General features: G+C 26.9%; 1 protein-coding gene across 3 annotated transcripts in view; it reads right to left on the reverse strand.

Moving 5' to 3' along the window:
• Window positions 1–696, reverse strand: part of ari-2 (E3 ubiquitin-protein ligase ari-2) — a 316218-nt gene extending 315522 nt beyond the window's left edge. For all 3 annotated transcript variants that reach the window (XM_075363686.1, XM_075363685.1, XM_075363687.1), the window contains exon 1: window positions 108–696. The gene's annotated coding sequence lies outside the window, so the exon portion shown is untranslated. The remainder of the gene's footprint in view (window positions 1–107) is intronic.
• Between the last annotated feature and the right edge of the window lie 24312 nt (window positions 697–25008).

Raw genomic sequence — 25008 nt, forward strand, 5'->3', positions numbered from 1 at the left:
TTTAACAAATAATCAATTTATTCCACCCTACAAAACGTAAAATCATATACTACAAAACCTGTACATAAATAATCCTCAATTATATAAATAAAAATTAATTTACTTACCCCATAAAGTTCGGTAACGTTCCTTATAACTTATGTTTATCAGCAATATTACGCGAATCACTGAAGGTTGATTAAAAATTCAATTTAAAAAATGACAATTAAATTATCTACAATCAACGAATTATGCTTGTTTTCAGGTAACGATGAGAAGATATTGCAGATGTTACCTACCTACCACAAAATGGCTAATTCAAAATGTAGACAGGAGTTGGAAACCAAACAATAACATTAAATACTTTAAATGAAAGACGTGGGGGGTCTTAAAAATTAAAAAAACTAATTCAAAATATTAACAACTAATGATCACTGCTGCCGTACTTATCACCTCACAATTCATTTATATCTCCAGAAAATTTAATTGGACGTGCAAACTATAAAAACATAATCAACATTTCTGTTGCACACATCATACAAATTCTACATCCATATAAATTCGTACATTTATTATAAATTATTAATTTTAATTATGAACCAGATTCTATTAGAGTTGAATAATACAGCAGTGAACCATCGACAAAAACAAAACACGTAAATCATACCATTCAACTGCTAAGCCATCTGTTATCCTGATCGGACATTAACGCAAGTATCGAGACTTAGCCATAGAGTAATAAATTAGAAATTCTGTATCATAGGTTAATGTTTTAACCTAAAGACAGTCAGACTTTCGGAGAATTTAGAACGAAAAAACTGATGTATTGTTCAAGGTGTGTAGGTCCAAAAATAGTGATACATCTACAAATAACTTTTTTATAAAAAAATTTAATTTTCTGTTCACTGCCAGCGGTAGTAAGTTGCTCGTATCATCCAGAATATAATGATAAATAATCAAATTTTTAATGCTAATAAATAATATTTTGTAGCGTAATTTTTTTTTCGTTTCTAACAACATTAATCGCCGTAGAGTAAAATAAAAGAACGTTACAGATGTTTTTTTACTGTTGGCTAGTAATATTTACTGGAATGATCATGTGATTAGAGCCATTCGTTTAAATTGGTGTTACTAGCTCGCATAAGTAAATCATCGTTTAATTCCTTGAATGCTAATTTATGTAACAACGTAGACAATAAAATAACTACAACAGCAATTTTCAGGGCCATTGAACTATGCGGTTCAATGAAAATAAGACAAATTATTGATATATAAAAGCTATGTAAAGTTGAAGTTAGTAAATCAGTGATCTGAACAGTTGTGAGTTAAAATTTAGAAGAGGAAATAAAAGATTTTAATTAAATCAAGCATCTATTAAAATGAGATTTTTTTAATTAATCGATTAAAATCCTTCCCTTGATACGGTTTTTAGCAACTTGGCAATTCAAATTCCAAACTGATCAGTAATTTTCAAACTGGTCCGTAAAATTAGAACATTGAGGTATAAATAAATCAACAGCTAGAAATTATGTAAATGACTTATACAATCCAGCACATAAACAATGCTGTATATCATCAAAATCAGAATAGTAATATCACAGTAAATCCATATATTCTTCAAAAATCAAACTCTTTAAACTACTGATAAATTATCTCTAGGATGCAGGGTGCAATATACATAATACAGGCAAAGTACACCCTACAGCTGAAATACTGAAAAACAGTAGAACTCAAAAGGCATTTAACAGGCTTGTAAGTGTTCTCACAGTATACGTGTAAATAGCAATACAGGGTATATGAGGTATATTCAGCAGAACTCTAATATGTAGCACGATTACATATAAGTTACAGACTCATGTTAAGAATCATATTCTACATATTCTAAAAAGATTATTGACATTTGTGATTGGATTTAGAGGAGGTGAAAAGTCAGCCAGCTGCTTTGGTAAGTGGGAAAATCATTGCCATGATGATACTCCAAGGTTGCCATGGTCCACAGAACTTCACAAGAACACACAAATAGAACACTGTTTTACTGTCCATGAACCATGTGTCAACTATCTAAGGTAATATAAGAAAATATACATTGGTATAAAAGACAGACCTGTATGTTTTTTGACTCATCCTTTCACACATATTTTCTCTGCAAGTCGATTTTGTTCTATATCGTTGTTTGAATTGGCAACTCTTGCTTTGCCAGTTTGAATGCTTTCTCAAACATCAATCACCTTAATAAAATGTATGAAGCATAGTAAACGATAAAATGAATGAGAAAATTTAAGTGTATTGACTAAATCAAGTGGAGAAGGTTCATACTGCTAGTCAAGACCAAGCAAAACAAACAAGATTTGTGATCTAAAGCTTTAGAATATTAGGGAGAAGATACAAGCATACTTAGTACTCGGGAAGATAGCATAACAATAACATAAAGATAAAGAGAAAACTGGCTCTAATCAACTCTGTAAAGGGAAGTACAGAAATAAATATATGTTCAGAAATGGACAACAGCTGAAGAGGGAATAAAGAATAAACTAAATTCTTCATTCTTGAATTAATTTTACTCTAAAAATTTGAATATGCTCATGTTATTTAAATATATATACATATTATAATATTTCATGTTAACTAATTTATCTAATAAATACAAGAGCTAGAGGGAAATACATATGCACTGAGGGCCTGTTCTAAGGCATGCAGAAATTCTTTTTAGGAAAAATAAAGATTTTGCTACTAAATAAAGATAGCCTCAAATATATAATCAGGTAAACTTCCTTTAATAATTTACATGGTAATATAATTGGCTGACAAGAAAGGTCTTAATAATCCATGTGTAGTCAATTTTCATGTTAAATGAAGAAAAAAATTATGTAAACATTCTTTTAATATTACTCCTACATTTAATGATACAATTTACAAAATATTTATGGTTTTTTTTTCTTAAATGGAAAATTTGATACAATATACAATGTTAAGTGTAAATACAACAGTGCACTGCACATAATTAATTATATATAATTTTATAATCTCAATATTTTTCATATAAAAATTAAATAGAAACATTAATACTATAAATTTATATATTTGATTATACTGCACATTTATACATTTGTTAAATCTTTAAATATAAACAATGGTTGATTCTAAGCAGTCATAACTACATTTATATACAAAAATATGTTTTTTTAATCTATTAGAGTAATCTACAATTTTAGATAAAAAAAACTATTATTTTTAAGACAGTTTCAAGCTAAAAACTGTATTTAAATATACGGACATAAAAAACATTGCAAAAGAAGTTTCATTAAATACACTATTTTATTTCTATAATGAAACTAAAGAGAATACATTAATATTCCTCAGTAAACGTAAAAATGAAAAAATAAAACATTAATTGAATAATTACTACTCATTATTAATAGATTTAATAAGAAAATTAATGTTAAAAAATACTAAGTACTTGGGCCCCAGTACAATTGATAGTTTTACAAGAAATTAGAGTTTAATATGGTGAACTACAAGATATCATACCTGATCTGTTTAACATATAAATAAGTGTCCTGGTCCAAAAATATTTGTTAGGTAACATAAAAATATGAAAAAAAAAAACACAGAATTACTAATTAACATGACAAGGTACAGTATATTACAGTACAGTAACATATATAAAGAAATTGTTAGTCAGAATATGGTAGATTAATTTTACTTCACTCTTGTCTAGCTATTACATCAATCAACAATCAGCAGTGTGTACTTCAGAAGGAAAGGAATCAGTCATCCTTACTCCAGACATATTACACCTCATCAATATTGCCTAGGAGTAGCAAACTGATAGTAGCACTGATGATGAAATCAAAATTTGGGCCAATAACTAACAGCTATACATATATATATATATATATATATATATATATATATATATATATATATATTTTAATAACATTTAACTTAATTTTGGTGTCAAAAGTTAAAAAAAAAATTAACAACATTATGTTCTATTTTTACGAGAACATAAATTACATTTTTAAAAATTCATTCTCCCATGCCTGAATTAATTATAATTTTTGGTATTAATTTATGTTATATAGCAAAGCATTATGCGATAAAAATTTCCCATGTCTCTTGTAATTATGTGCAGAATAATAATTCATTCCTTCTATTACTCTTGGTCCGTTCTTCCCTGGGGTATTCTGGGGATTTTATTAGATACCTAATGGATCCACACTAAGGATGTGAAGACCTGTATATTGACTACGTCCTCAGTAAGGTTTGGGGAGGGACTTGTCTATCAATTTGCCCGTGGTCTCTGTTACACATAAAGATTCTCTTATCAATATAATAAAAATATAGTATTTGGCTGTATGTCAAAAAATATCTGATTGTATGAGAGTTTTTCATAATTTTAAGTGATATCCATAACACCAGTCAAAAATGATTTTGTTACACGGTTAATATTGTTGAAGCTTATGTATTTTTGGGGACTGATCCTGAATATGAAGCAGAATTTCCTATGGACCTCAAATTTTTTGTAATTGCCCTTCCTATTTTTCAGCAACTACATGTGCATGAACAATGCAAGTACAACGTATTATTTATTTATTGCAGTAGTTAAGTCGCTAAATAAACTATAATTCATCTGAGCCGTTAAACAGCCATGAGAAATAAGTATTATTATTTACACAGTAATTGATATGATTACAAATGATACACGTATGATTCATGTCAAATATTTTATTTAAATGTAGTTATGTCCCCCATTAGTCACACTGCACAGCGTACATGAATTTTGTTTTGATAACTCTGCTCTGGATGTAATACTGTAAACAATAAACAATGTATCATGCTGGCTAAGAAAAATCTCAACTACATCAGTCAAGTACAAACTCTCATGCGTGTAATATTTAGCGGTGCAATACTTTCCTACCAATTCATGATTTTAGTTTTCTCTGTAAAGTCAGTGTATATACTACATTATGTGTGAATAAAGTTTTGTAGTACTTGTTTATGAGTATTACAGTGAGTATTATGAGTGTATTGCAGTGAATCTTTTAATAAAAATACCACGCAGTTGCATTAACCATCCAGACAATTTCTGCTACATTTGCAGTAAGGTAACATTAGTCTTGCAAGAGAAATGTAAGTCCATTGATAAAAAGTCACATGAACTATATTTTAAATGTAAAATAGGTAATCAGGGAAGGTCCTGAGTTCCTCATATTTGCTGCAATTCACGTGTAATGCTGTTGACTAGTTGGTTGAATGGATCTTGTCACACAACATTTACAATAATAATGGTTTAGAGAGAACCAAACAATCACTTCACAGACTGCTACTGTTATATAACAAAAATATCAGGGATAACAACTGCAGAGACTAGACATACTGTTAAGTATCCTGATATTCTACTGCTATAAGAGCAGTGACTCACAGTCCACTGTTTCTAATTCCAGTACCACCAAAAACATGTGAATTCAATAAAAATAAAGCTGTTGATGTTGAGTAGATTTATCAGATGATGAATAAAGGAGAAACCCAGATTTTTTTAGAAATACAAATACTGAACCACACTTAATTACAGTCAGAATTAAATGATCTAAATTTATCCAAGAACCAAAAAGAAATTCTCACATCACGACTTAAAGGATGGAATCTTTTACAACATAGTATTAAAATAAGTGCTATCTGTGACAGGCAGTATAAATTTTAATGTTTCTTCTTCCAGTGCAAGGACTATGTTTACTGTAATGATGAGGAATCCTTCCTAGAAACTTTGGGACATGCACCATCCTGATGAATGGCATCTTTTTACGGACTCCTCAAAACATAGTTTGAAAGCAGTCCATCTTCATGTTGTAAATAATATCCTATTAATCCCTAATAGGATCATGTGAGCTGATCCAGCTTTACATAAAGCAGTCACATGAAAACATGAAATTTTGGTAGGATATGATTCATTATGAGAAATATTTTTGGCATATTTGTGAAGACCTGAAAGTGAAAACATGTTAATTGGTTTACTGTTTGGGTATACTAAATTTTGTCATTTCTTGTGCAATAGGGACACCAGAGATAAGAAAAATCATTGTGTTAAAAAAAGTAGCCAAAAAGATTAACATTGACTATAGGAGAGAAGAACATCATGAGTCCAAAACTAATAAAACCTGAAAAAGTTTACCTTCTACCGCTACACATTAAGCAAGATTTAATGAAAAATTTTGTTAAAACAATGGATCATGATGGGACTGGATTTCACTTTCTAAAAAACATGTTGCCTAATACAAATGATGTTAAGATAAAAGATGTATTTGTTGGATCGCAAATATGAAAACTAATGAATGATATTGAGTTTGAAGACAGTTTGTATGACTATGAGGTTACTGCATGAAAATCTTTATGAAAAAGTTTATAAAGAACTTCCTTGGAAATTGTAAGGCAGATAACTACAAAGAACTTAAACTGCGATTCTTAAAAATTATAAAGCACTTGGATGTAAAGTCACTGAAAATCCACTGTTTAGAATCTCATCTGGATTTTTCCCTACACTGTTGGAGCTGTGAGTAACAAACATGGAGAACATTTTCACCAATAAATATCCATCATGGAAACACATGCTACCAGGGAAAATGCAATCCAATAATGTTGGCTGACTACTGCTGGAATCTCAGTACTGATGTACCTATAGCAAACTACAACAGAAAATCCAAAAGAAGCAGATTTTAGGCATATAAAAATTGCATGTATAATACTGTTATACTTACCATCACAATGCTTTTTTCTTAAAACAAGAAATAGTAATTAACAAAATAAAACTATGCCTGATAGAAAGAAACAACTTACATATTTGAAATCTGTGTCAAAAATACTACAAAATTCAACAATTAACAATTTTGTAACAAGAAATAACATTTTGTTGTCCAGAACAATGAAAGGGAAGGTAAAATATGTTGTGTATTTTTGTGCACTCCAATGTGTATTGTATGACAGAAATAGTTTATTTGTATGATTTTATGAGGTGTTACTGTAGCAAAAGTAATCATGAAAAAACTTAATATTTTTCTCCCAAGATGTCTAAAGAAAAAGAAATACAGTAACTCAACTATTTTAAAAACAATTTTTTTCTTAACAAAAATATTCTCTGATTAATGACTAATAACATAAAAGCAAATTAGGCTTAACTTGTTTCAATTTTGCCTGCAATTGATACTGCATTACTATATGATACTGGACAAATAGTTATTAATTTCTCCTCTATTGACCAGAGGAAATATATACAGAGAATTGTTTCAGAACAGAAAGTGATTCATTAATGTGTTGCTTTTACCATATCTCTCTATGGTGCTTGTAAAGCATCAAAGGTTTTAATCATAGTTGCTTTCTTTCAGAATAATAATGACTAAATTTCTAGTTTCTGTGTTAAGCAAGAATGAGGTTTTGCTGAATATCAAAATAGGCATTATGCGCTGATGTACAATGATATATTTGGCTCAGAGAAGAAGAAATATGAAACCACTTCGCTCTTTACTTTACACAGTAAGCCTATAATGCTAATAATGAAAATAATAATTTGAAAATATTAAGAAAAAAAACAAATTTGATATGATGAGATAAAAGAATGATAGAATGTTGTTTAAAACAATAACAAAAAATAAGTTATATTAAAGTATTTCAAGGTTGGTCACTGAAATCCAAATTTATTTTTATAATTAAATCTTCAAATTATAATTTTTTCTGGTGGCCCTTGCATAAATATCAAATTACTGGGGAAAATGTTAGAACATTAAACAAAAAAAGTGTTAATACTGAAAATCTTAAATGATTAGTCCTTATTATTTAATATTTTGTACTGCATAGAATATCTTTTAAAATATGCATAAAACATCTTAAATGTTTCATAATGAGTTCATATTATAACTTATTTATATATTTACAGATAATATTCACACTGGCTGTAAAATATTCATTAAAAATAATGCACACATGAATTCAGTAAAAATAAAATAACATAAGTTTCACTGAAGAAAATAAATTTGTTTAAATTCACTATTAAACACCAAAATTTTTCTTTCATTACTATATTCTTGGGTATAATTCATAGCTTCATAAAAAAAATGTTTTAATATAATATATAGCATCCATAAAATTTAATTCGTTGTGCAGGTATAAACATGTATACTTTGCTGAAAAATGAATGAACAGCTGAAAATTTCATTTATATAAATATCGATTGAAATATGTATCTGATCAAAAAATAATTGAATACTTTATGATTTGGCCTGGAATATTTTCAGAAGGAAGAGTATTCTGTGCCACATTTATAAATTAATTTTTTCAGCATGTGAATTTACTCAGATTTTCATTAGCATGTAACTAATTGTGCATCCAATTATTGTTCAATACTGAAAGTACAAATCGTCACATGATTAACACAATACAAATATATGAGCAAATCCATTCAGTGAAGTTATAATTGAAATTTCTAACCTGCAAACCCCGAACGAAGAGAACATTTAGGACCAGCACTCATTATAATATTATTTTAAAAAGATGGTACACTGTGATTATATAACTTCTCTTACAATGAATGATATAGTCCTTCAAAATTTCTCAGAAAAAGAATTGAAATATTTTTGTATTTTGTGTAGGATAACAAGCTGCTTCTCTTTCAATAACTACATGTTTTGATTTATTAACTACATCTTCTTGTGAAGTATACGTTTGTAAGATATGGAAGTAAAGCTTAACACTAATGCAAAGGATAATAAACTGGTTCTCATAGATTACCAGATTTGAATAATGCTGTCAGCACGGTTAAAGAACTAACAATAGAGCATAATATATTACATAATAAGCAAGGATTTATAATCTAAATTATAGATAAATGCACAAAATTAAATAAAATTGGAAAAATATTATCTAAATTTGGAAGACGTATTGTACTTCAGAAAATAAGTTTTACATTATATTGTATAACAAATACGTTATTTTAATAATAAAATGCAACTGGCTACTTACTGGATTCACAGTTTATTGTAAAACACTCTATTATGCATGTGTCTAGGGCAAATTTGCATATCCTAAAATGTACAACAGTCATTTGACAACTGACTAAATGTAATTATAATAATTTTTGCAAGATCAAGGCATTTAATATTCATAATTCACATTATCGCAGTTAAAATGCTTGAACAAAGAATGGAATAAAAAATAGAACTTGTGGGGGTCTCAGTCAAGTTTTTTTCATGGTTAGGATGAATGGTAATGATAATTTTATACAATAACTACAGTTTCAGAGTTTGTCAGGTATATCATCATACTATATTTTTATTTTTTATAAGTTTTAGGCGACACTGATTATTGTTTCGGTCATTAGTTACTATCATAAATGCCAATAGTGTGCAATAAGACTGGTTATTTAAATATGATATCAGCTAGAGGGCATTTTATCTTTACTTAACACCATTCAATTTCCAGGTTTGGAATAATCAGGTTGCAACGAAATGGAGCCCATTGTTTTGCCTACATACTGTTTTTTTTTTTTGTATATTCCAATGTTTTTTTTCCATTAATTGTTATTAAATACACACAAAAACTAAATTGAATAAAAATTTCTGAATCTAGTTATAGATACAACTTATTCTTCTATGTATGAGTGATGTTAATAATTGTGAGTAACTCTTCAGTATGACATTTTTAGGACTCTCCCTCTCATCAATGGAGGATCTAAATAAAAATGTTTAACTATGTTAAAGCATCACATCTCTACACATTTCGAAAATATACTTAAGAGTACACGCTTTTCTTGGTCAAAAACAGTTTTCAGATATTTTCCATGTTAAATGTTAAGTAAACAAAATTATAGATAGATGTTAAAAATGTATTCCATACATTTTTAACACATTTTGTCAAAAATTTTTTGATATTTTGGTAACTTTTACTGATTATCTTTATAATCTTGTAACACACTGCTGTATGTTGGTTCCCCATTACTCTATCGATTTTCCTTCACTTTTCCAGATGTGTTGTGCAGGCATCAGCTAAATCTGCTGCAAAATATCAGTATTATTTCCATTCTGTTAAAATGTTTGCTGGATTAATAAATTTAGAAGCATAAATACATTACATTTCCACAATGTTTTTAATAATCTCTGCTTATCATCGTATTAAAATAAATCTGTACTACCTATCAGACTACAGCTGAAAGAGGTTCATGTGAACAGATCCAATTATCTATACATGAGAAAATGAATTTCTGTCACTAAATTATTTGTCAGCCTCTTGTTTTCTTTCACTTATTTGCATCACGTATAAACTGTACAATCAATTTTTATAAAAGTTGCTTAATGAGGTTATCATGAATTTAGTTTGAATTTTGACTAAGTTTCATTGAAACATTTTTATAGAGAAGTAATCTCTCTACTGGAGGATTAAGCATGACTGGCTGAATCTGGGTAAATCGAACAATTAACATTTGCTCAAATTCAATTAATTAATTTTTGTTTCCTAAATGTGCCATTCGCTTAATTAGATAACTAACATTTTTCCAGGCAAATAGCTTCTACTAATAATATAGATTGTGCTGATTACACTGGGTTCTGTTCTCGTCATTTCACAAGAAGAAATAGTGTATTTATTAATTTGGGATTATGCACATAGTAACAGTGACTTTAAAGATGAAAATATTAATTATTTTATAAAAAATTGTAGCATTTTTAGTTTTGTTTAAAATTTTTGGCTAATAATAATTTTCACTGAATTATAGTTGATAAAATTGGGTTTAAATTGAAAAAATAAAACTGTGAAATGTGTTAACAGTTTTGCAAGGTAATCGACACATTAGGAACATCTAGGGTGTATAAGGTGTATAAGGTAAGTTATAATAATATTCAGATTTACCTATAAATGAAAAAAAAGCTGCAAACAGCAGGTTTGACTGTAAAACTAATCAATGTCAGGTGATTTTAATATATACTACAGAACTGTCACATTTAGTAAAAGAAGGTAGAAAACTCTTGCACCTGAAATAAATATTTACTTGCAACATATCCATATACAAAGAAATATTCTATTAGTTCTTAGACTACTAATTCAGTACCTGAATAGACAACATTATAGAACAATATTAAACACAACTTTCTGCTCATCCATGTCACATAATGTAGTATCCCGAAGATCATTAACAAACCAACACTGACATAGTTAATTAAATAATTTCTTTTTTGTACGTTTTGAATAAACCACTACAGAAATAAATTTACAGGATCTAATAACCGTTCATGGATTATAAATACACTAGTTCTGATCAACCTAAAACTGAGTATGATTCATAAATATACATAGGTTAAACTGTGTACTGTTAGTATCCCTTCTTAGACTGAGATAAACAAGAGCAGCCAGCATTAAAACAGATCTATGAAAAACCTCTTATATAAGTAAAAAAAAGACCAGAAGAAAGTGGACATGGAAGAGATTAATATTAAGGAAACATATTACATATTCCTTTCACATTCTGTTTACATACAAGAAAACAATTTTACAGATATAAAATAAAAACATTTTGATTACGTAAATTAAAACTGACTTACTAAAATAGTGTACTGTATATACCAGAACAAAACTGTAAATTAACTTAAATGAAAAATGCATCATACAGTTTTAATTGTTTTTCTCTGTAAACTTTAATTCATGTTTAGGTGATGAGGTGAAAAATCAGGGGTACTCTGACTGGTAATCAGAACAGTTCTGCCTACTCCCAAGCCAGGGCTTTATTTTAAGACTTTATAGTATATCTGTCCGTTACTGAAGAAATAAAAATAGGTGTAGTATTCTCTTAACGATTTAAAAAATGTAAATGCTTGTAATAAAATAACAAACCGAACTAATTTTTATAATAAAATTTTTTTAAAACTTAATCAAAAAATCACTTCTTAACTGTAAGCAATTGTTCTTCTTTCATAAGATCTTTTCTAAATTATTGTTAATTCTGAGATTACAAGCAGAAACATTTTTTTTTTGGATAATCTCATGACTGAAAAAGTAACCAAAATAATTTGAAAAAGATTTTCTGTAAGCACAATTCCACATTAGAAAACTAATTTATTTTAATTTTGTCATGCTTATTAACAATACATTTTCACTTTGTTTTTTAAACTTAATTCTTTGTTTTTTAATCAAGAGTTCTATTGCACAGACCCATTGAGACTTTTCTTTTAATTGATTTTTTTCTTTAGCTTCTATATAAATTTTTCTTGCTAATCCCAGTTAGAAGTTTTGTTAATGACAAAACTTCTGGTTTTGTTAATGCCCTAGGCTTGAAAAGAATTTAAGAATTAACTGACTGTCACAGATTATTTTTTTTGTTTAAACAGCACTCTACACACCTGCCTGGTTCTACAAGCATACTTTTTCGGTATTTTCTTTGCATTACATTCTAATAGTTTTGGGTAATTTTGTGTATTTACTTATATGAGAACAATATGTATGTATATATAGACAGACACATATGTTTTTACTCATTGTAGTTATTTTTTACTTATATTACTTTGTTTTTAACAATCTTATAAAGTGTATATTTTCTCAGATTTTACTAGAAGATGGCTAATGAAAAACTGTATCTGTTCTTAGATATTGTTGGAACTGTGCCTTAGTAATAAATATTACAGGCAAATAGGCCATAAATGGCATATCATCATAAAATATTTTAGAAAAACTTGGCTCCAAGTTTCAATCCAAAATGAGAAGTTACAATTAAAGGAGGGAAAATGTAAAAAAATATATTGTGAAAGAGCAACTACAACATGTACAACAAAAATTGCCTTACCACTTATTATTTATGTAGTTTGCAACGTAAAAAAAAATAAAAAATCATTTTCACTTCCTCATTCATTCAGTTTATTTAATTAGAATTTCATTTATTTCATAAAGTATTTGTGATTTCTTTTTTTACATTTTTCTGTAATTCGTTGGTGGCATTCATTTACTACCAGCATTTAATGTTATCCCTACAAAAAAATTTACCAGTTATTGAAAATTTTACGATTTTGTTTCGGGTGTTTCAATTTAAGTATGGTCAAAGCCTTAAAAAAAGTTAAAAGGAGTAATTTCTTTAAAAATATTTTATTAAAAGACTGAATATATTTCAATCATGGATAATATTAAATTAAATACGAGTTACACAAAAATTTTTGTTGTGTGAATGTAAAAAAAAATTTGGAAATAACAAAATTGTTTGTATAAATTTTAAAATCCTAAGAGAAACAGTAATTTTTGCCACTATTAAAATCTTCATTAATTATTAGGTCAATCACATTTTCATTAATTTAAGGTGCCTGGGGGGAGGTAAGGGTTACGATTTCTTTTAAACAAATTAATTTTTCTTGCCTCCAAAGGCAGAAAACTATGAAAAAAAGGGTTAAATATTCCAATTTCTGATAATTTTTATTTTTGTTAGGGAAGCTATGGGGTCTGGGGTTTAAAGATAGACAGCTTTTACTGGTTCCAGGTTTGAATGTTACACTATTTCAATTCTTTGTTATCTTCATCAGAGTGAAAGGTTTTGGGTTAGAGTTTACACTTTAACGGTTAATATTATATGAGTTTACACTTTATGAAATTTTACAGTATATCCCTTCTTCCTCTGACCAATGAGTCAGATCCCAATCATAGCTTGGTTTTATTCTTACACTTCTTAGCCTATAAACACATGTAATTTTCTCATGCACCTACACGCTGTTCCTTTTGGTCACTGAAATAACAAAATAAATAAACTAACTTTTGTACCATTGTGTTTTATAGTTGATAATGTCTAATTTTCTTGATGCTTTTTTTCTAATCTTTACTAACACAGTAACAAATATCAAATAAAAAATACAAATGGAACATGCAGTTAAAAATGTAAAACAGTTATTTAACAGTACACAAAAATAAACCACAGGAAAAGTAGAATATCAACACTTCACAGATCACATGAAAGAGAGAACTTTGAGACACGATAGTTGTAAACATGCCACTGAATGTCATCATACTGATAGTTCTAGGAAATTTATTGAAATTTAAAACTAAAAATCTTTCCCATCCAATAATTTCAAGAATTACTTAACAACACGGTTATTGTACAATAAATGAACTTTTTGTCATTAAGCTGACTACTTTAATTAATTAGTTCTACATACTAGTCTGTATATTGAATATTATAGATATAACAACAATATGTAAAAACAATATCGCTGCTTTATATGTTATACGATATGAATCAATAGTTCTATGTAAATATTAAGTTCTTTAATTCTTTTCATGGTTTATTTAATTTTTCCATCCATGGGAGACACGATACCAGTGCCCTAGCAGAGTTGCAATGTAATCCAAATCTTTATAAACAGAACAAATGAAACGTAAACAAAAAATATGTAAATTTATTTTTTGTTTTAATTGTAGGAACAGAGCTCAACTTTACTAGTTGGGTTCATCAACTGCTGAACAATCCCTCACAGAGAAAAATCTGTAGGGTGAGCCAATGTGTTGGCGAACTGTATTCCCATAGCGCCTAAAAAGTATTAAACTTTAACAAAGGTAAATGGAGGACAGAAGAACTGACCTAAAATGCAATTTTTGAAAAAATGTTCAACAACTTTTTGATTAATTTATACTATGTGTATGCAGTATTTCTGAATTACTCAATATGTGTCAAACAATAGCACAAAAACCATGAAAGGAATTAAGTAAATAATCTTTAACCTAAGTTGGAAATTTGAATAAGTTAGGAGCACAAAATCAATCATATTTTCAACATAAGACATCTCAACTTTTAGTACTTTTTTTTATCAGACAATTCACCAAATTATATCAGACAATTCAGAAAATTTCAATGAAAGGCAAACACAAGATCAGTTCGGAATAGAAGTCAGCAATTAACAATAATATTTACTATTAAATAAGATAGATTATTAATAAAAAATTTGGTGATAATTCAATTCTAGCTAAAATGTACCATCTTTATAAAAAAAAATTTTAAAATCCATGTAAGATATTTGTTGGTAAAATTATATTTTAACATCAAATTTTCATCTGATATTTCTTAAATTGAAACATTTCTCTGTTCATCATTTCATTTCTTCAGCAAAGAGAGAATTCACAAAATTCTTTAAAAACACATACATGCCAGATATAATTGCTAACAAGCAATATAAACCAGGGTTAAGTTTTTATTTATCCCATATAATTTCAATTTTGAAAACTTGAAAAAATTATATGACAAAGCCGTTGAAATAAAATTATTTTCTTTTTTAATAAAGAAAGTCCAAAACTTAAGTTTATCAAGTTCAACAGTTTAGAAGGAAATGAGATAAGAAGGAATCTCTATTTCTACAGAGCGGTGGAAAAAGATTGTAAAAAATGAATGGAAAATCTTTTATCAAATATAAAAGGTAATGGTAATAAAAATTAAATAAAACGTAAATAAAATTATTAATTAACATAATATTGTTAGTGTAATTAAATATTTTGTACATAAAAATCACAAAAATCTAGTTTTAATATACTACACTTACTATGTAACTAAACAAAAGAACTTATAATTAAAATTTATGCAGCAACAAAAAAAAAAATTCGTGCTTAACAAATAATTTTCCTTATCAATATCGATTAACTAATAAATAAATATATATATATATATATATATCTATATGTACACACAATAAGTAAATATTCACTGACGTATAAATCTCAAGATATTTACACAATGTATAATTTTTTTTTTTTTTGTAAATATAATATTCTTAATAACAAAGAATAAATGTGATAATTATAATAAAAATGAATCAACAAAGTACATACATCCATAATTTATTATATTATAAAATTAAATGAATAATTTTCACTCACTCTTAACTGAAAATTTATACTTTTCTTTATCAAAATAGTAGCAATAAAATTTCATATTAACAACCATCTTTAATGGTACGTTTTTATCAGAGTGACTAATATGATAATCACTGTAGCCATCAATTTAAATTGTAGTCATTTTAGTAAACAATAGAAGGGTAAATGATGACCTCAGTTGCTCTTTGATTATTAAAATTACTTAAGAAGGAAAAATTTAAACAGATAAAAACATGACACAGCAAAAAAAATTCTCCAGTAACTGATTATTGCAACAGAATTTTAATTTAAAAAAAATATATTGCAGAATTAAATATAATTTAAATATGAAATAAAAACAATTTCTTACAAATATTGTATATGCATGATGAATACATACATCATGATTTATCATGTTATTCATCCATCTTGTTATCCTATACTACCCATATTTATGCATTTTTCAGTTTGTACCAATATTTTATGCTATTTTTTTCTTGAAAGAAATGTGGATTACAATGAGCATTTTTATCTGTCAAATATTTCAAACTATTATAACATCACAACTATTTAACTCATGTAAACAGAGTAAATATAGAGGGAGTATCTAAAATGTGAATATGGTAAATTTATTTAAAAAACAGGCAATAAAAATGAAATACTCATTTAGAAATAAAGTCTTTTTTGAATCACAAGACCAAGTTCTTCTGGTTTGTACTTTAAGCAAGCTAGTAAAAATGAGTTCTGTGAAACATTTGTGTTCATTTACAGTCAGTGAAAAATTAGAAATTATTTGCTTAACTGAGGCTTATATGTGCAGCAGGACATAAATATGATATTCCAGAATTGTGTTAAGAGTTTGGAGAATGAAAAAAGAGAAGCTTTTGGATAATAGTAAAAATAGAACAGCATTTCGTGACAGAATTTAGTAATAGTTCCTTAAGTAGAACAGTTTTTTCTTACATTCAACACAATACATACACGAACAAGGACTTGCTGTTTCAACAGAGATGGTACAATTAAAAGCTGCACTAATCATGAGGAAACTTTAAATTCTGAATTTTAAAACAAGTTTAGGATGGTTAAACAGTATTATGAATAGCTATGAACTATCAATAAGAAAACATACATCTCTGTCAATGTTTGCTGGATACCTTAAGAGGAAAAATTATTGACTTTTCAGACATGTAATTCAGTTACAAGAAAATAACTTTTTAATGGGGCAGATAGGAAATGCCAATCAAACACCTGTTTACTTCACATGCCGATACAGTAAGTAATTCTGTCGGTGATAAAACTATTCGTGTGCATAGCTGTGGTTATGGAAAACAGCAAAGTGCAGTCATGCTGACAGTACTTGCAGATAGCAAAAAACTTCTACTATTGTATTTAAAAGAAAAACCTTCCAAGGGTGAAAAAGTACCTGCAACTGTTCGATGCCAAGAAAAAGGATGAATGGATAACATGCTAATTTTAGAGTGGGTAAAATATGTATGGCAGCAGTAACCTTGTACTCTTTTAAAATTGAAAAGTATTTTAGTGATGGACAGTTTACAAGGACATGTAACATACAATGGGAAACTGTATGTTAAAGAAAAACACTTTGTGAAAGTAAATCATTACAAGTTTGTATTTCTACTGGAATGACATCATTACTCCAGCCACTCGATTTGTATTAATCAGAAATTTGGAAATTTTACGTGTTAACTTTTTTCCTAAAATCTACACCATTATTTTTCAGGTGCACATCTTACATGCGTAAACACAGTAATTCTTAATGAAAAACAGCTAATATGAATTACAAAAAATTAAATACAGCAAAACCATGTAATCTCTTTAGACCACATACTACATTACACTGGATTGCTTTACAGTTTTGTACTTAACAAACAATTTTAAAAATTCAGAAATACCAATAAATTTGAAACAAAATGTCATATGTAAAGATTTTTTCACAAATAGGTTTACTGACAATTCCATGTATATATTAAATAAAATAATATATTATGTAAAATTTCTAGATTTTAATAAATTCTTAAAAATATTTTTAAATAATTTTGGTTACTGAGAATATTGAAGCACACATTGATCTTTATTCCAAATATTACAGTTTTGAAAAGTACAATTCAAAAAGTCATTCAACGATTTTTAGTTACAAAAAACGATGTATTTATTTTTATAAAACATCACCTGTTTAGGAAAATATATTATTTTACCTAAAGAAAGCAGTTTATAACTGTCAACAATAATGGTTTAAAATGTATCCTGACACACCAGATTTAGATATATTAAATATTCAACAGAATAAAACTAAAACATAGTTCATCTATGAGATAAATCTTCTTTATTTTGAGTTATAAAAAAATTATTAGAACACATTTCAACGATGCACAGTTTTATTTTGTAACATTAAAAATACTATAAAATAAAAACAATATTTGTTCTGAACATACACGAATCATCCAAAATGTGAAAGTACATAGTATTACTTAAGAACTAAACAAATAGGAAATTAAAATTACATACCTGTTACATAAAATAATCTTTAAATAGAAATTACAAACCTAATAACTGAACTTGCCAATGTTAAAACCAGAAATTATATATATGTGACATCTAATTTTAAAATGTCAATATGAAATAAAATAAAATATTGTAGAACAACTGCTTTGTTAAAAACTTATTACATCTAATTTTTAATGTTAATATGAAGGTAAGTTACTAAAAAATAACAATTATTATTTCTTAATGAGTTTAAATAGTTATTCTTAAAAAAAAAAAAAAAAACATTGTGAGGGAGAAACAGAAAAGACCCAAATTTTTTAGATGAAATTTGTCCATTTTATGATAAACTGACAAAAATTTATATTAGAAATACTAAATATTTACAGAGATACAGTAATACATAAAAAAGGTTGCTTTTATACATGTTACCTCAGGAGAAATAAATGAAAGAGCATCATTTAAAGTTCTATCTTTTGGATTTGTCTAATGAAAATCATTTCAACAGTTAATGAGTAACAGATCTGTCTGAATGCATTTTAGGAACAGCTTGATTACCATTATAATGTAGAAGTTTATTTTTATATAATTCAAAGAGTATATTGAATTACGACGTTCAGGTGAATGTTGTACAATTTATAGTTTACTTTCAATGATAATAACTCAAAATAATTATGTACAGTCAAAAATTACATGAGAAACTAATTTTAGAAAGACTAATAGGAACACTAACATAACCTGGAACTTTTATTTTTGGTACAGGAAATATTTTTATAAACTGTTAAGGATCTAATGAATCCCTCTAGGTAGAAAAAGTTTCTGTGATTTAGTTGCTTAGGATACATTCTAACAAAAATATACAAGAATAAAACAATTAAAGTAAATAAAATTTAAAACTATTACAACAGGAAAGTATCAACTAATTCTGATCAGTAGCTATATTCTGGTAATAAATAAAAATTGATAAAATTATGAATATTAGGTCATTTAATTAGTTCATAATAAACCTGTTTGTCATGATCAGTGGCTAACCATCAAAAACTCTCATATAAAAATTGATTATGAATTGGCTTTTGTATGATTAATACGTTGAACTGTATATAAACTAATATGTATATGAACTTGTTTTTGAATTGCTTACTACACAGTTTGGTTAATGTTTATGGAAATAAATAATTTAAATATATATATAACATTCTTTTTTTATTATCGTAAGCATAACTATGTTTGTAAAATTAATAATTGTTTATACATTAGATAAATAAATAACTTTTAATAAAAACAATAATAATATCAATTAAATATAAATTAAAATGAAGAATATCAATTGAACCTATGAGCTCTATATTTTTAATAATAGAACCAAACCATAAAATGTACAATAACTTCTTAAAGTTAAATTAAACAAAAAAATTCATGCATACTCATTATGTATTTATTGTTTTTTTATGCGTTAATCATATAAACTACAGTACTTTTACAAATCCAATCTTAAAATAGTCAACTAAAAAAAATTGATAACAGGTTTTTTAAACCAAAACAGAAAAAATCAGTTTCTTTAACTCTTTCCAATCATGATTTGATCACAAAAGTCTTACATAATTAATATGCTAATGAAAAAAAAAGACACATAGAAATTTTTTTAAAGCAACTTCAAAATGCTTTCTCAAAAAATTCCATGAGTAGTTGTAATATAAGAATTTGTATCATAATGATAAATCAATAAATACAATTATAAATAAGAATATACTTCATCATTTAAAAAATCTATTGACATATTTTACAAATTTAGATAGACACACATATAGATATTATTGCATTCTGTTGTTTTATTATTAACTAGCTTCAAATTCTATCGTATCTTTTATGGTTAACCAGGATGATCACATTTTGACCCAAGCTGTTAAGCTGTTAGAATGAAGTGCTTATTTAATTTTACAGAAATGAATGATATGATATAGAATTGTCAAGCCAAATGCTTTTAACAGACAACAAACTAAGAATTATTAATTAATAGGTTTATGATAATATTATCTTGTTTAAAATTTATTTATAAATCTTAGTTTAAAAATAAACAAGCAAATTTTTTATCTAACACTGCTCCCACAAATTGAAAAAAAAAAACGTCTGTCATTTAAAATAGCTAAAAATGTAGTCTTTAAAATGTTAAATTTCTTTCAACAGCATGATTAAACAGTCTGATAAATTTATATCCAAGCATCAAATGTAAATTAAAACATATTTTCATAATGTAAATGAAAAAAAAATCCTGAAAAATCATAATAAAAAAATGATCTAAAATGAAAATGTTATATATGTGCCCATTCTAAAAAATAAGAAAAAAGATTACATAGGCTTCCACATAATCAAAGATAAAACTAAACAGGTAACCTATTTATAAATTAACACAAAAAGGCGATAAAACTTCCATCTATTAATTTTTTTTTTTTTTATTGAGAGTAATTAACTAATCATCTTAATGGAAGAAACAAAAATAAATAATCTATGATGTGATGTCACTTTTAAGCCATAATTTAAATTGGTGGTATAATCATAACAAAGAATCTGTATCACAATGCTAATTACACATTAAAAGCAAATAACATTAAACATACATAATGAATAATACATAAAATTGATATAATCATGAATTAATCAAACTATATACAAAAACAAAATTATAAGTAACTTCAACCCTTTGACCAGCACGAATATTTTAAAATGTACAACACTGATTACACATGCAGTATGCACATAGTAAATATAATTTACTTTTTCAGCAATAGTCCATAAATAATTATTTAAGTATAATGCCTTATGTACCAGCACAATCATATTTTCTTTCTTTACAGAAAAAAAAAATCATTGACAAATATACATAAAATGTATGTCATATTTCAAACTGGTTGCCAAATTTACATGATAAAGTGTTTCTTGTTCTATTGTGTATTTCAAAACATTACAGAAGAGATACTGAAACTTAAGCTGTACTATTATAAAAAAAAATTGTAATATGACTGATCTGCAAAGCAGGAATTAATGTAAAAAATTGATCAAAGAAACTATAAATGCAAAATTTGGCCAAAAGGAAGCTAAATGTGATTTCTTCATGTGTACTATTTTTGTAATTTGTTTTATTTTAATAAAAAGTATGTAATGCGTTTGTTTTATTTGTATACATGAATTAAGACTGTAAATCCTTTAAATAGATAATGTTAGTGTTTACAACATTGTTTCAAATGGTGATAAACTTTAATTTAGATTATACTTTTTGTAGCATAAGAAAAATGCAAGCCCATCTGGGATATGAATCCAAAACCATCTGGATCAAAGGCAAAGATACTAAAGCTATGCCGTTAAGATTAAAAATTATCCATTCACTAAAATAACAGATTTCTAGAGCCAGAAGAGTTAAAAGTATTCTTGTAATTGACTTTTACCAGACTAATTTTTAGTCATATATGAGAAACACAATTAACAGAAAGTTCATAAGTAACAATCAATGTTGAATAGTGAGCCAGTATATTAACACTTTAAGTGAATTACTGATAAATCAGATGGATAAATGAGGAAAAGTATGCTAATTTATTTAATAGCCCAATTCAGTATAATTGATCACAATTTTCTTATCATTTATAATTTTTATTAATTTATCTGAAAATGTATTAACAATAGATAGATAACTTTTCCCTCTATGAAATGGGACAGGATGTGTTTTTATACATTTACGAGATAACTACTCTTATATAATTATAATAATCTACAATTCCACTCCTTGTAGATAATCATCAATCACTAATTGTGAAATTAACATTACCTTTGAATAACTTATTTAAATAAAATATAAAGTTTACTAGTGAATTATCAGTCTATTCAAACAGTTGAATAATTTATATGGAATTCTGAAAGTATCCTACATAACACTTCTGCATATATAAATCCTGCAACTCTCACCTATTTTAATCAAACCAATGTTATTAAATACATTTACCAGAGAACATAATAAAATTTTACAGCAACATTGAATGAAATATTAGTTTTGATTTTATATGCTACTTCACATATTTTTTAATGCATTTAAATATCTGACAAAATTCAAAAAGCCTGATTTACTTCCTGACATCACCTTGCTTGATGATAGTTATTAAAAGCTATATCTTGATACTAACAATTACATTTCTATAAAATATATACATCATTTACAGTCTTATAAACTTTTCTACAGTCTGCACATGTTAATAAAAGTTTGCAGTTTCAATTGTATTTCTAGTAATTCATTTCAACTACCTCTTCAATATTGGTATAGCTTCACAAAACAGTACCTTCTCAAAGAAAGCTTTTCTAACTCCCGTTTTAGAAATTTAGCTCAATGATATTAACTACAAAATCTACACTGTACTTTAAAAAACTGTATTTTATTTACTGCCATAAAATAGCATAAAGAAGTCCACATCACAATCCCAACGCACAAAATGGCTTTTATATGTCTAAGGAATACATCACTAAATTTCTACGATACACTGATATTAATAGTAAAATATTTATAAAAATGTAATAGTGAAATAGTTAATATTTAAAGTAACAGGTTCAACTAAATTTCCAGAAAGGAAGTAAGATTATTACAAAATACACGCTTAAAGTTTTATTGTTAAGATGGCTGCAAAATAACAATGTATCAATATGTTAGCATCCTAGATGTGAAAAACATTTATATGAAAATTATATCATTCAAATGAGCAACTTAAGTAATATGGACTTTGAAGATTGCACCAAAGTAATAGACATGAGGAGCAAGATCTTTGACAGAAGTAACAATATCATAGTTCTTTCAACAATCTTCATTCTCAGAAACCCTTGAGAAGCAGTGCTTGTCATGTAAAATGCATTTATAACAGTATTCTTAAATAATACAAGAGATATAGATGAATAGATTCAAAGCACTAAACCTATCAAAATAAATAAATGAAAATTAAATGTTCTACATGAAAATTTTCATGAATTCCAAAAAAGTAATTTATATTTCAACTATAATTAATCTACAGAGTTAAATCAAGCCTATACATTTTAATTTGTCAAATATCATGATGGGTTCACTTCTAGAAAACAATGCCAGAATTAAACAAAATACACTGATGTGACACTTAAATATGGCAATACATGAGGGTAATGTCACAATAAAAGTTAATCTGAAGAAATTATGGACACACCCGAGTTAAGTGTTACTACTTTTTATAATTTAATTATCACAGATAAATTTCAACGGTCCTATCTCTTTGACTTTATTACACACTACTTTATGAGATACAGGGCATCAGGAGACTTATCACGAGGCCCAATAGGCTTTGCCCAAGAGCTACAGCAAAAAGAGGATTGCATCTGGTCGATGATTTTTTAAAAATTATATGATGAATAAATCATATACATATATAATAACTATGTAGATCCAAATTATGTTTAACTCTATAATTAAAAGCATAGTCAAATGCTTAAGCATTTGGTTACAATACGTAACCCTAAATCTCTCAGGATACAGAAATCTGGCTCACACCTTAATCATAGAACATGAAAATAGGATTCCATATATAAATATTTTGGTGTATCTGCTTTTTATTTAATAGAAACAAATTATTAACCTGAAAGAAATCATAGGTGGAGCTCTATGTATTCATAAATTACAGGATACAGAGCATAATCAGTCAAATTTATTCTGAGGAGTACTATTTATGAGCAGAGTTCTCATGTACTTTTTAACTTTTTTTTAACAAAACTGATATATTAATTATAATCCTTTTATAGGTATATAGAGGATGTAGAGGGTATACTGAAATGAAACGACTAGCACTAGATAGGGAATCTTGGAGAGCTGCATCAAACCAGTCAAATGACAGAAGACAAAAAAAAAAAAAAAAAGGTATATAAAAGGTAAGTAAATTATTACTACATTTCAATACAAAAATATTTTAATCCTGTAGCATTTATTTTGTATTCATGACTTTTTTTATCTATTTAAAAACATCTTTTTTTAGGTTTTGTAACCTAGAATTTTATTATTTGATTCAACAGAATTAACCTTCATCATTAAAGGACTGTCAACAATAATATTTCCTCTTTTGGAAAGTAGCCTAGCCTAAGTAAATAGAAGAGCAAATACTATTAACAACAGTTAAATACTCCTAAATGATGTAATCGTAAAATATAGAATCTAAGTGCCACAAAAATGCCAACAGAAACTATGATGAAATTAAATTTTTTTAATAAAACCAAGTTTATTTCTACAAATCAGCAAATAAATAACTAATGCGGTTATAAAATATATTAAAAGTTACTCTTCTAAAGAATATAAACTGTAAATAGAAATATATGGCTAGTTAAATTATAACTGAAAATAAATTAAAAATGAAATCACTGATCTTGTACTAATAGGTTAAGTAGACTGACACTGATCACAGAATAAATAAAACGAAAGTTGATTATAGAATTAATAACATCACTATGCTTTGAAAATAAATAATTCTGAGTAAGGCACAATAATATTTTATAAAAAGATTGATATAAAAGAAAAAAAAATAATTTGTGCATATTGCTGTGCCATATTATATTGAGAAATATATTTAAAAAAATTAGAAACTGATTTTCAAATGGTACATTACAATAAATTTATATTGGCAAAATGCTACT

This window comes from Lycorma delicatula, chromosome 4, assembly GCF_047948215.1.
Source record: "Lycorma delicatula isolate Av1 chromosome 4, ASM4794821v1, whole genome shotgun sequence".
NCBI classification, from domain to species: domain Eukaryota; kingdom Metazoa; phylum Arthropoda; class Insecta; order Hemiptera; family Fulgoridae; genus Lycorma; species Lycorma delicatula.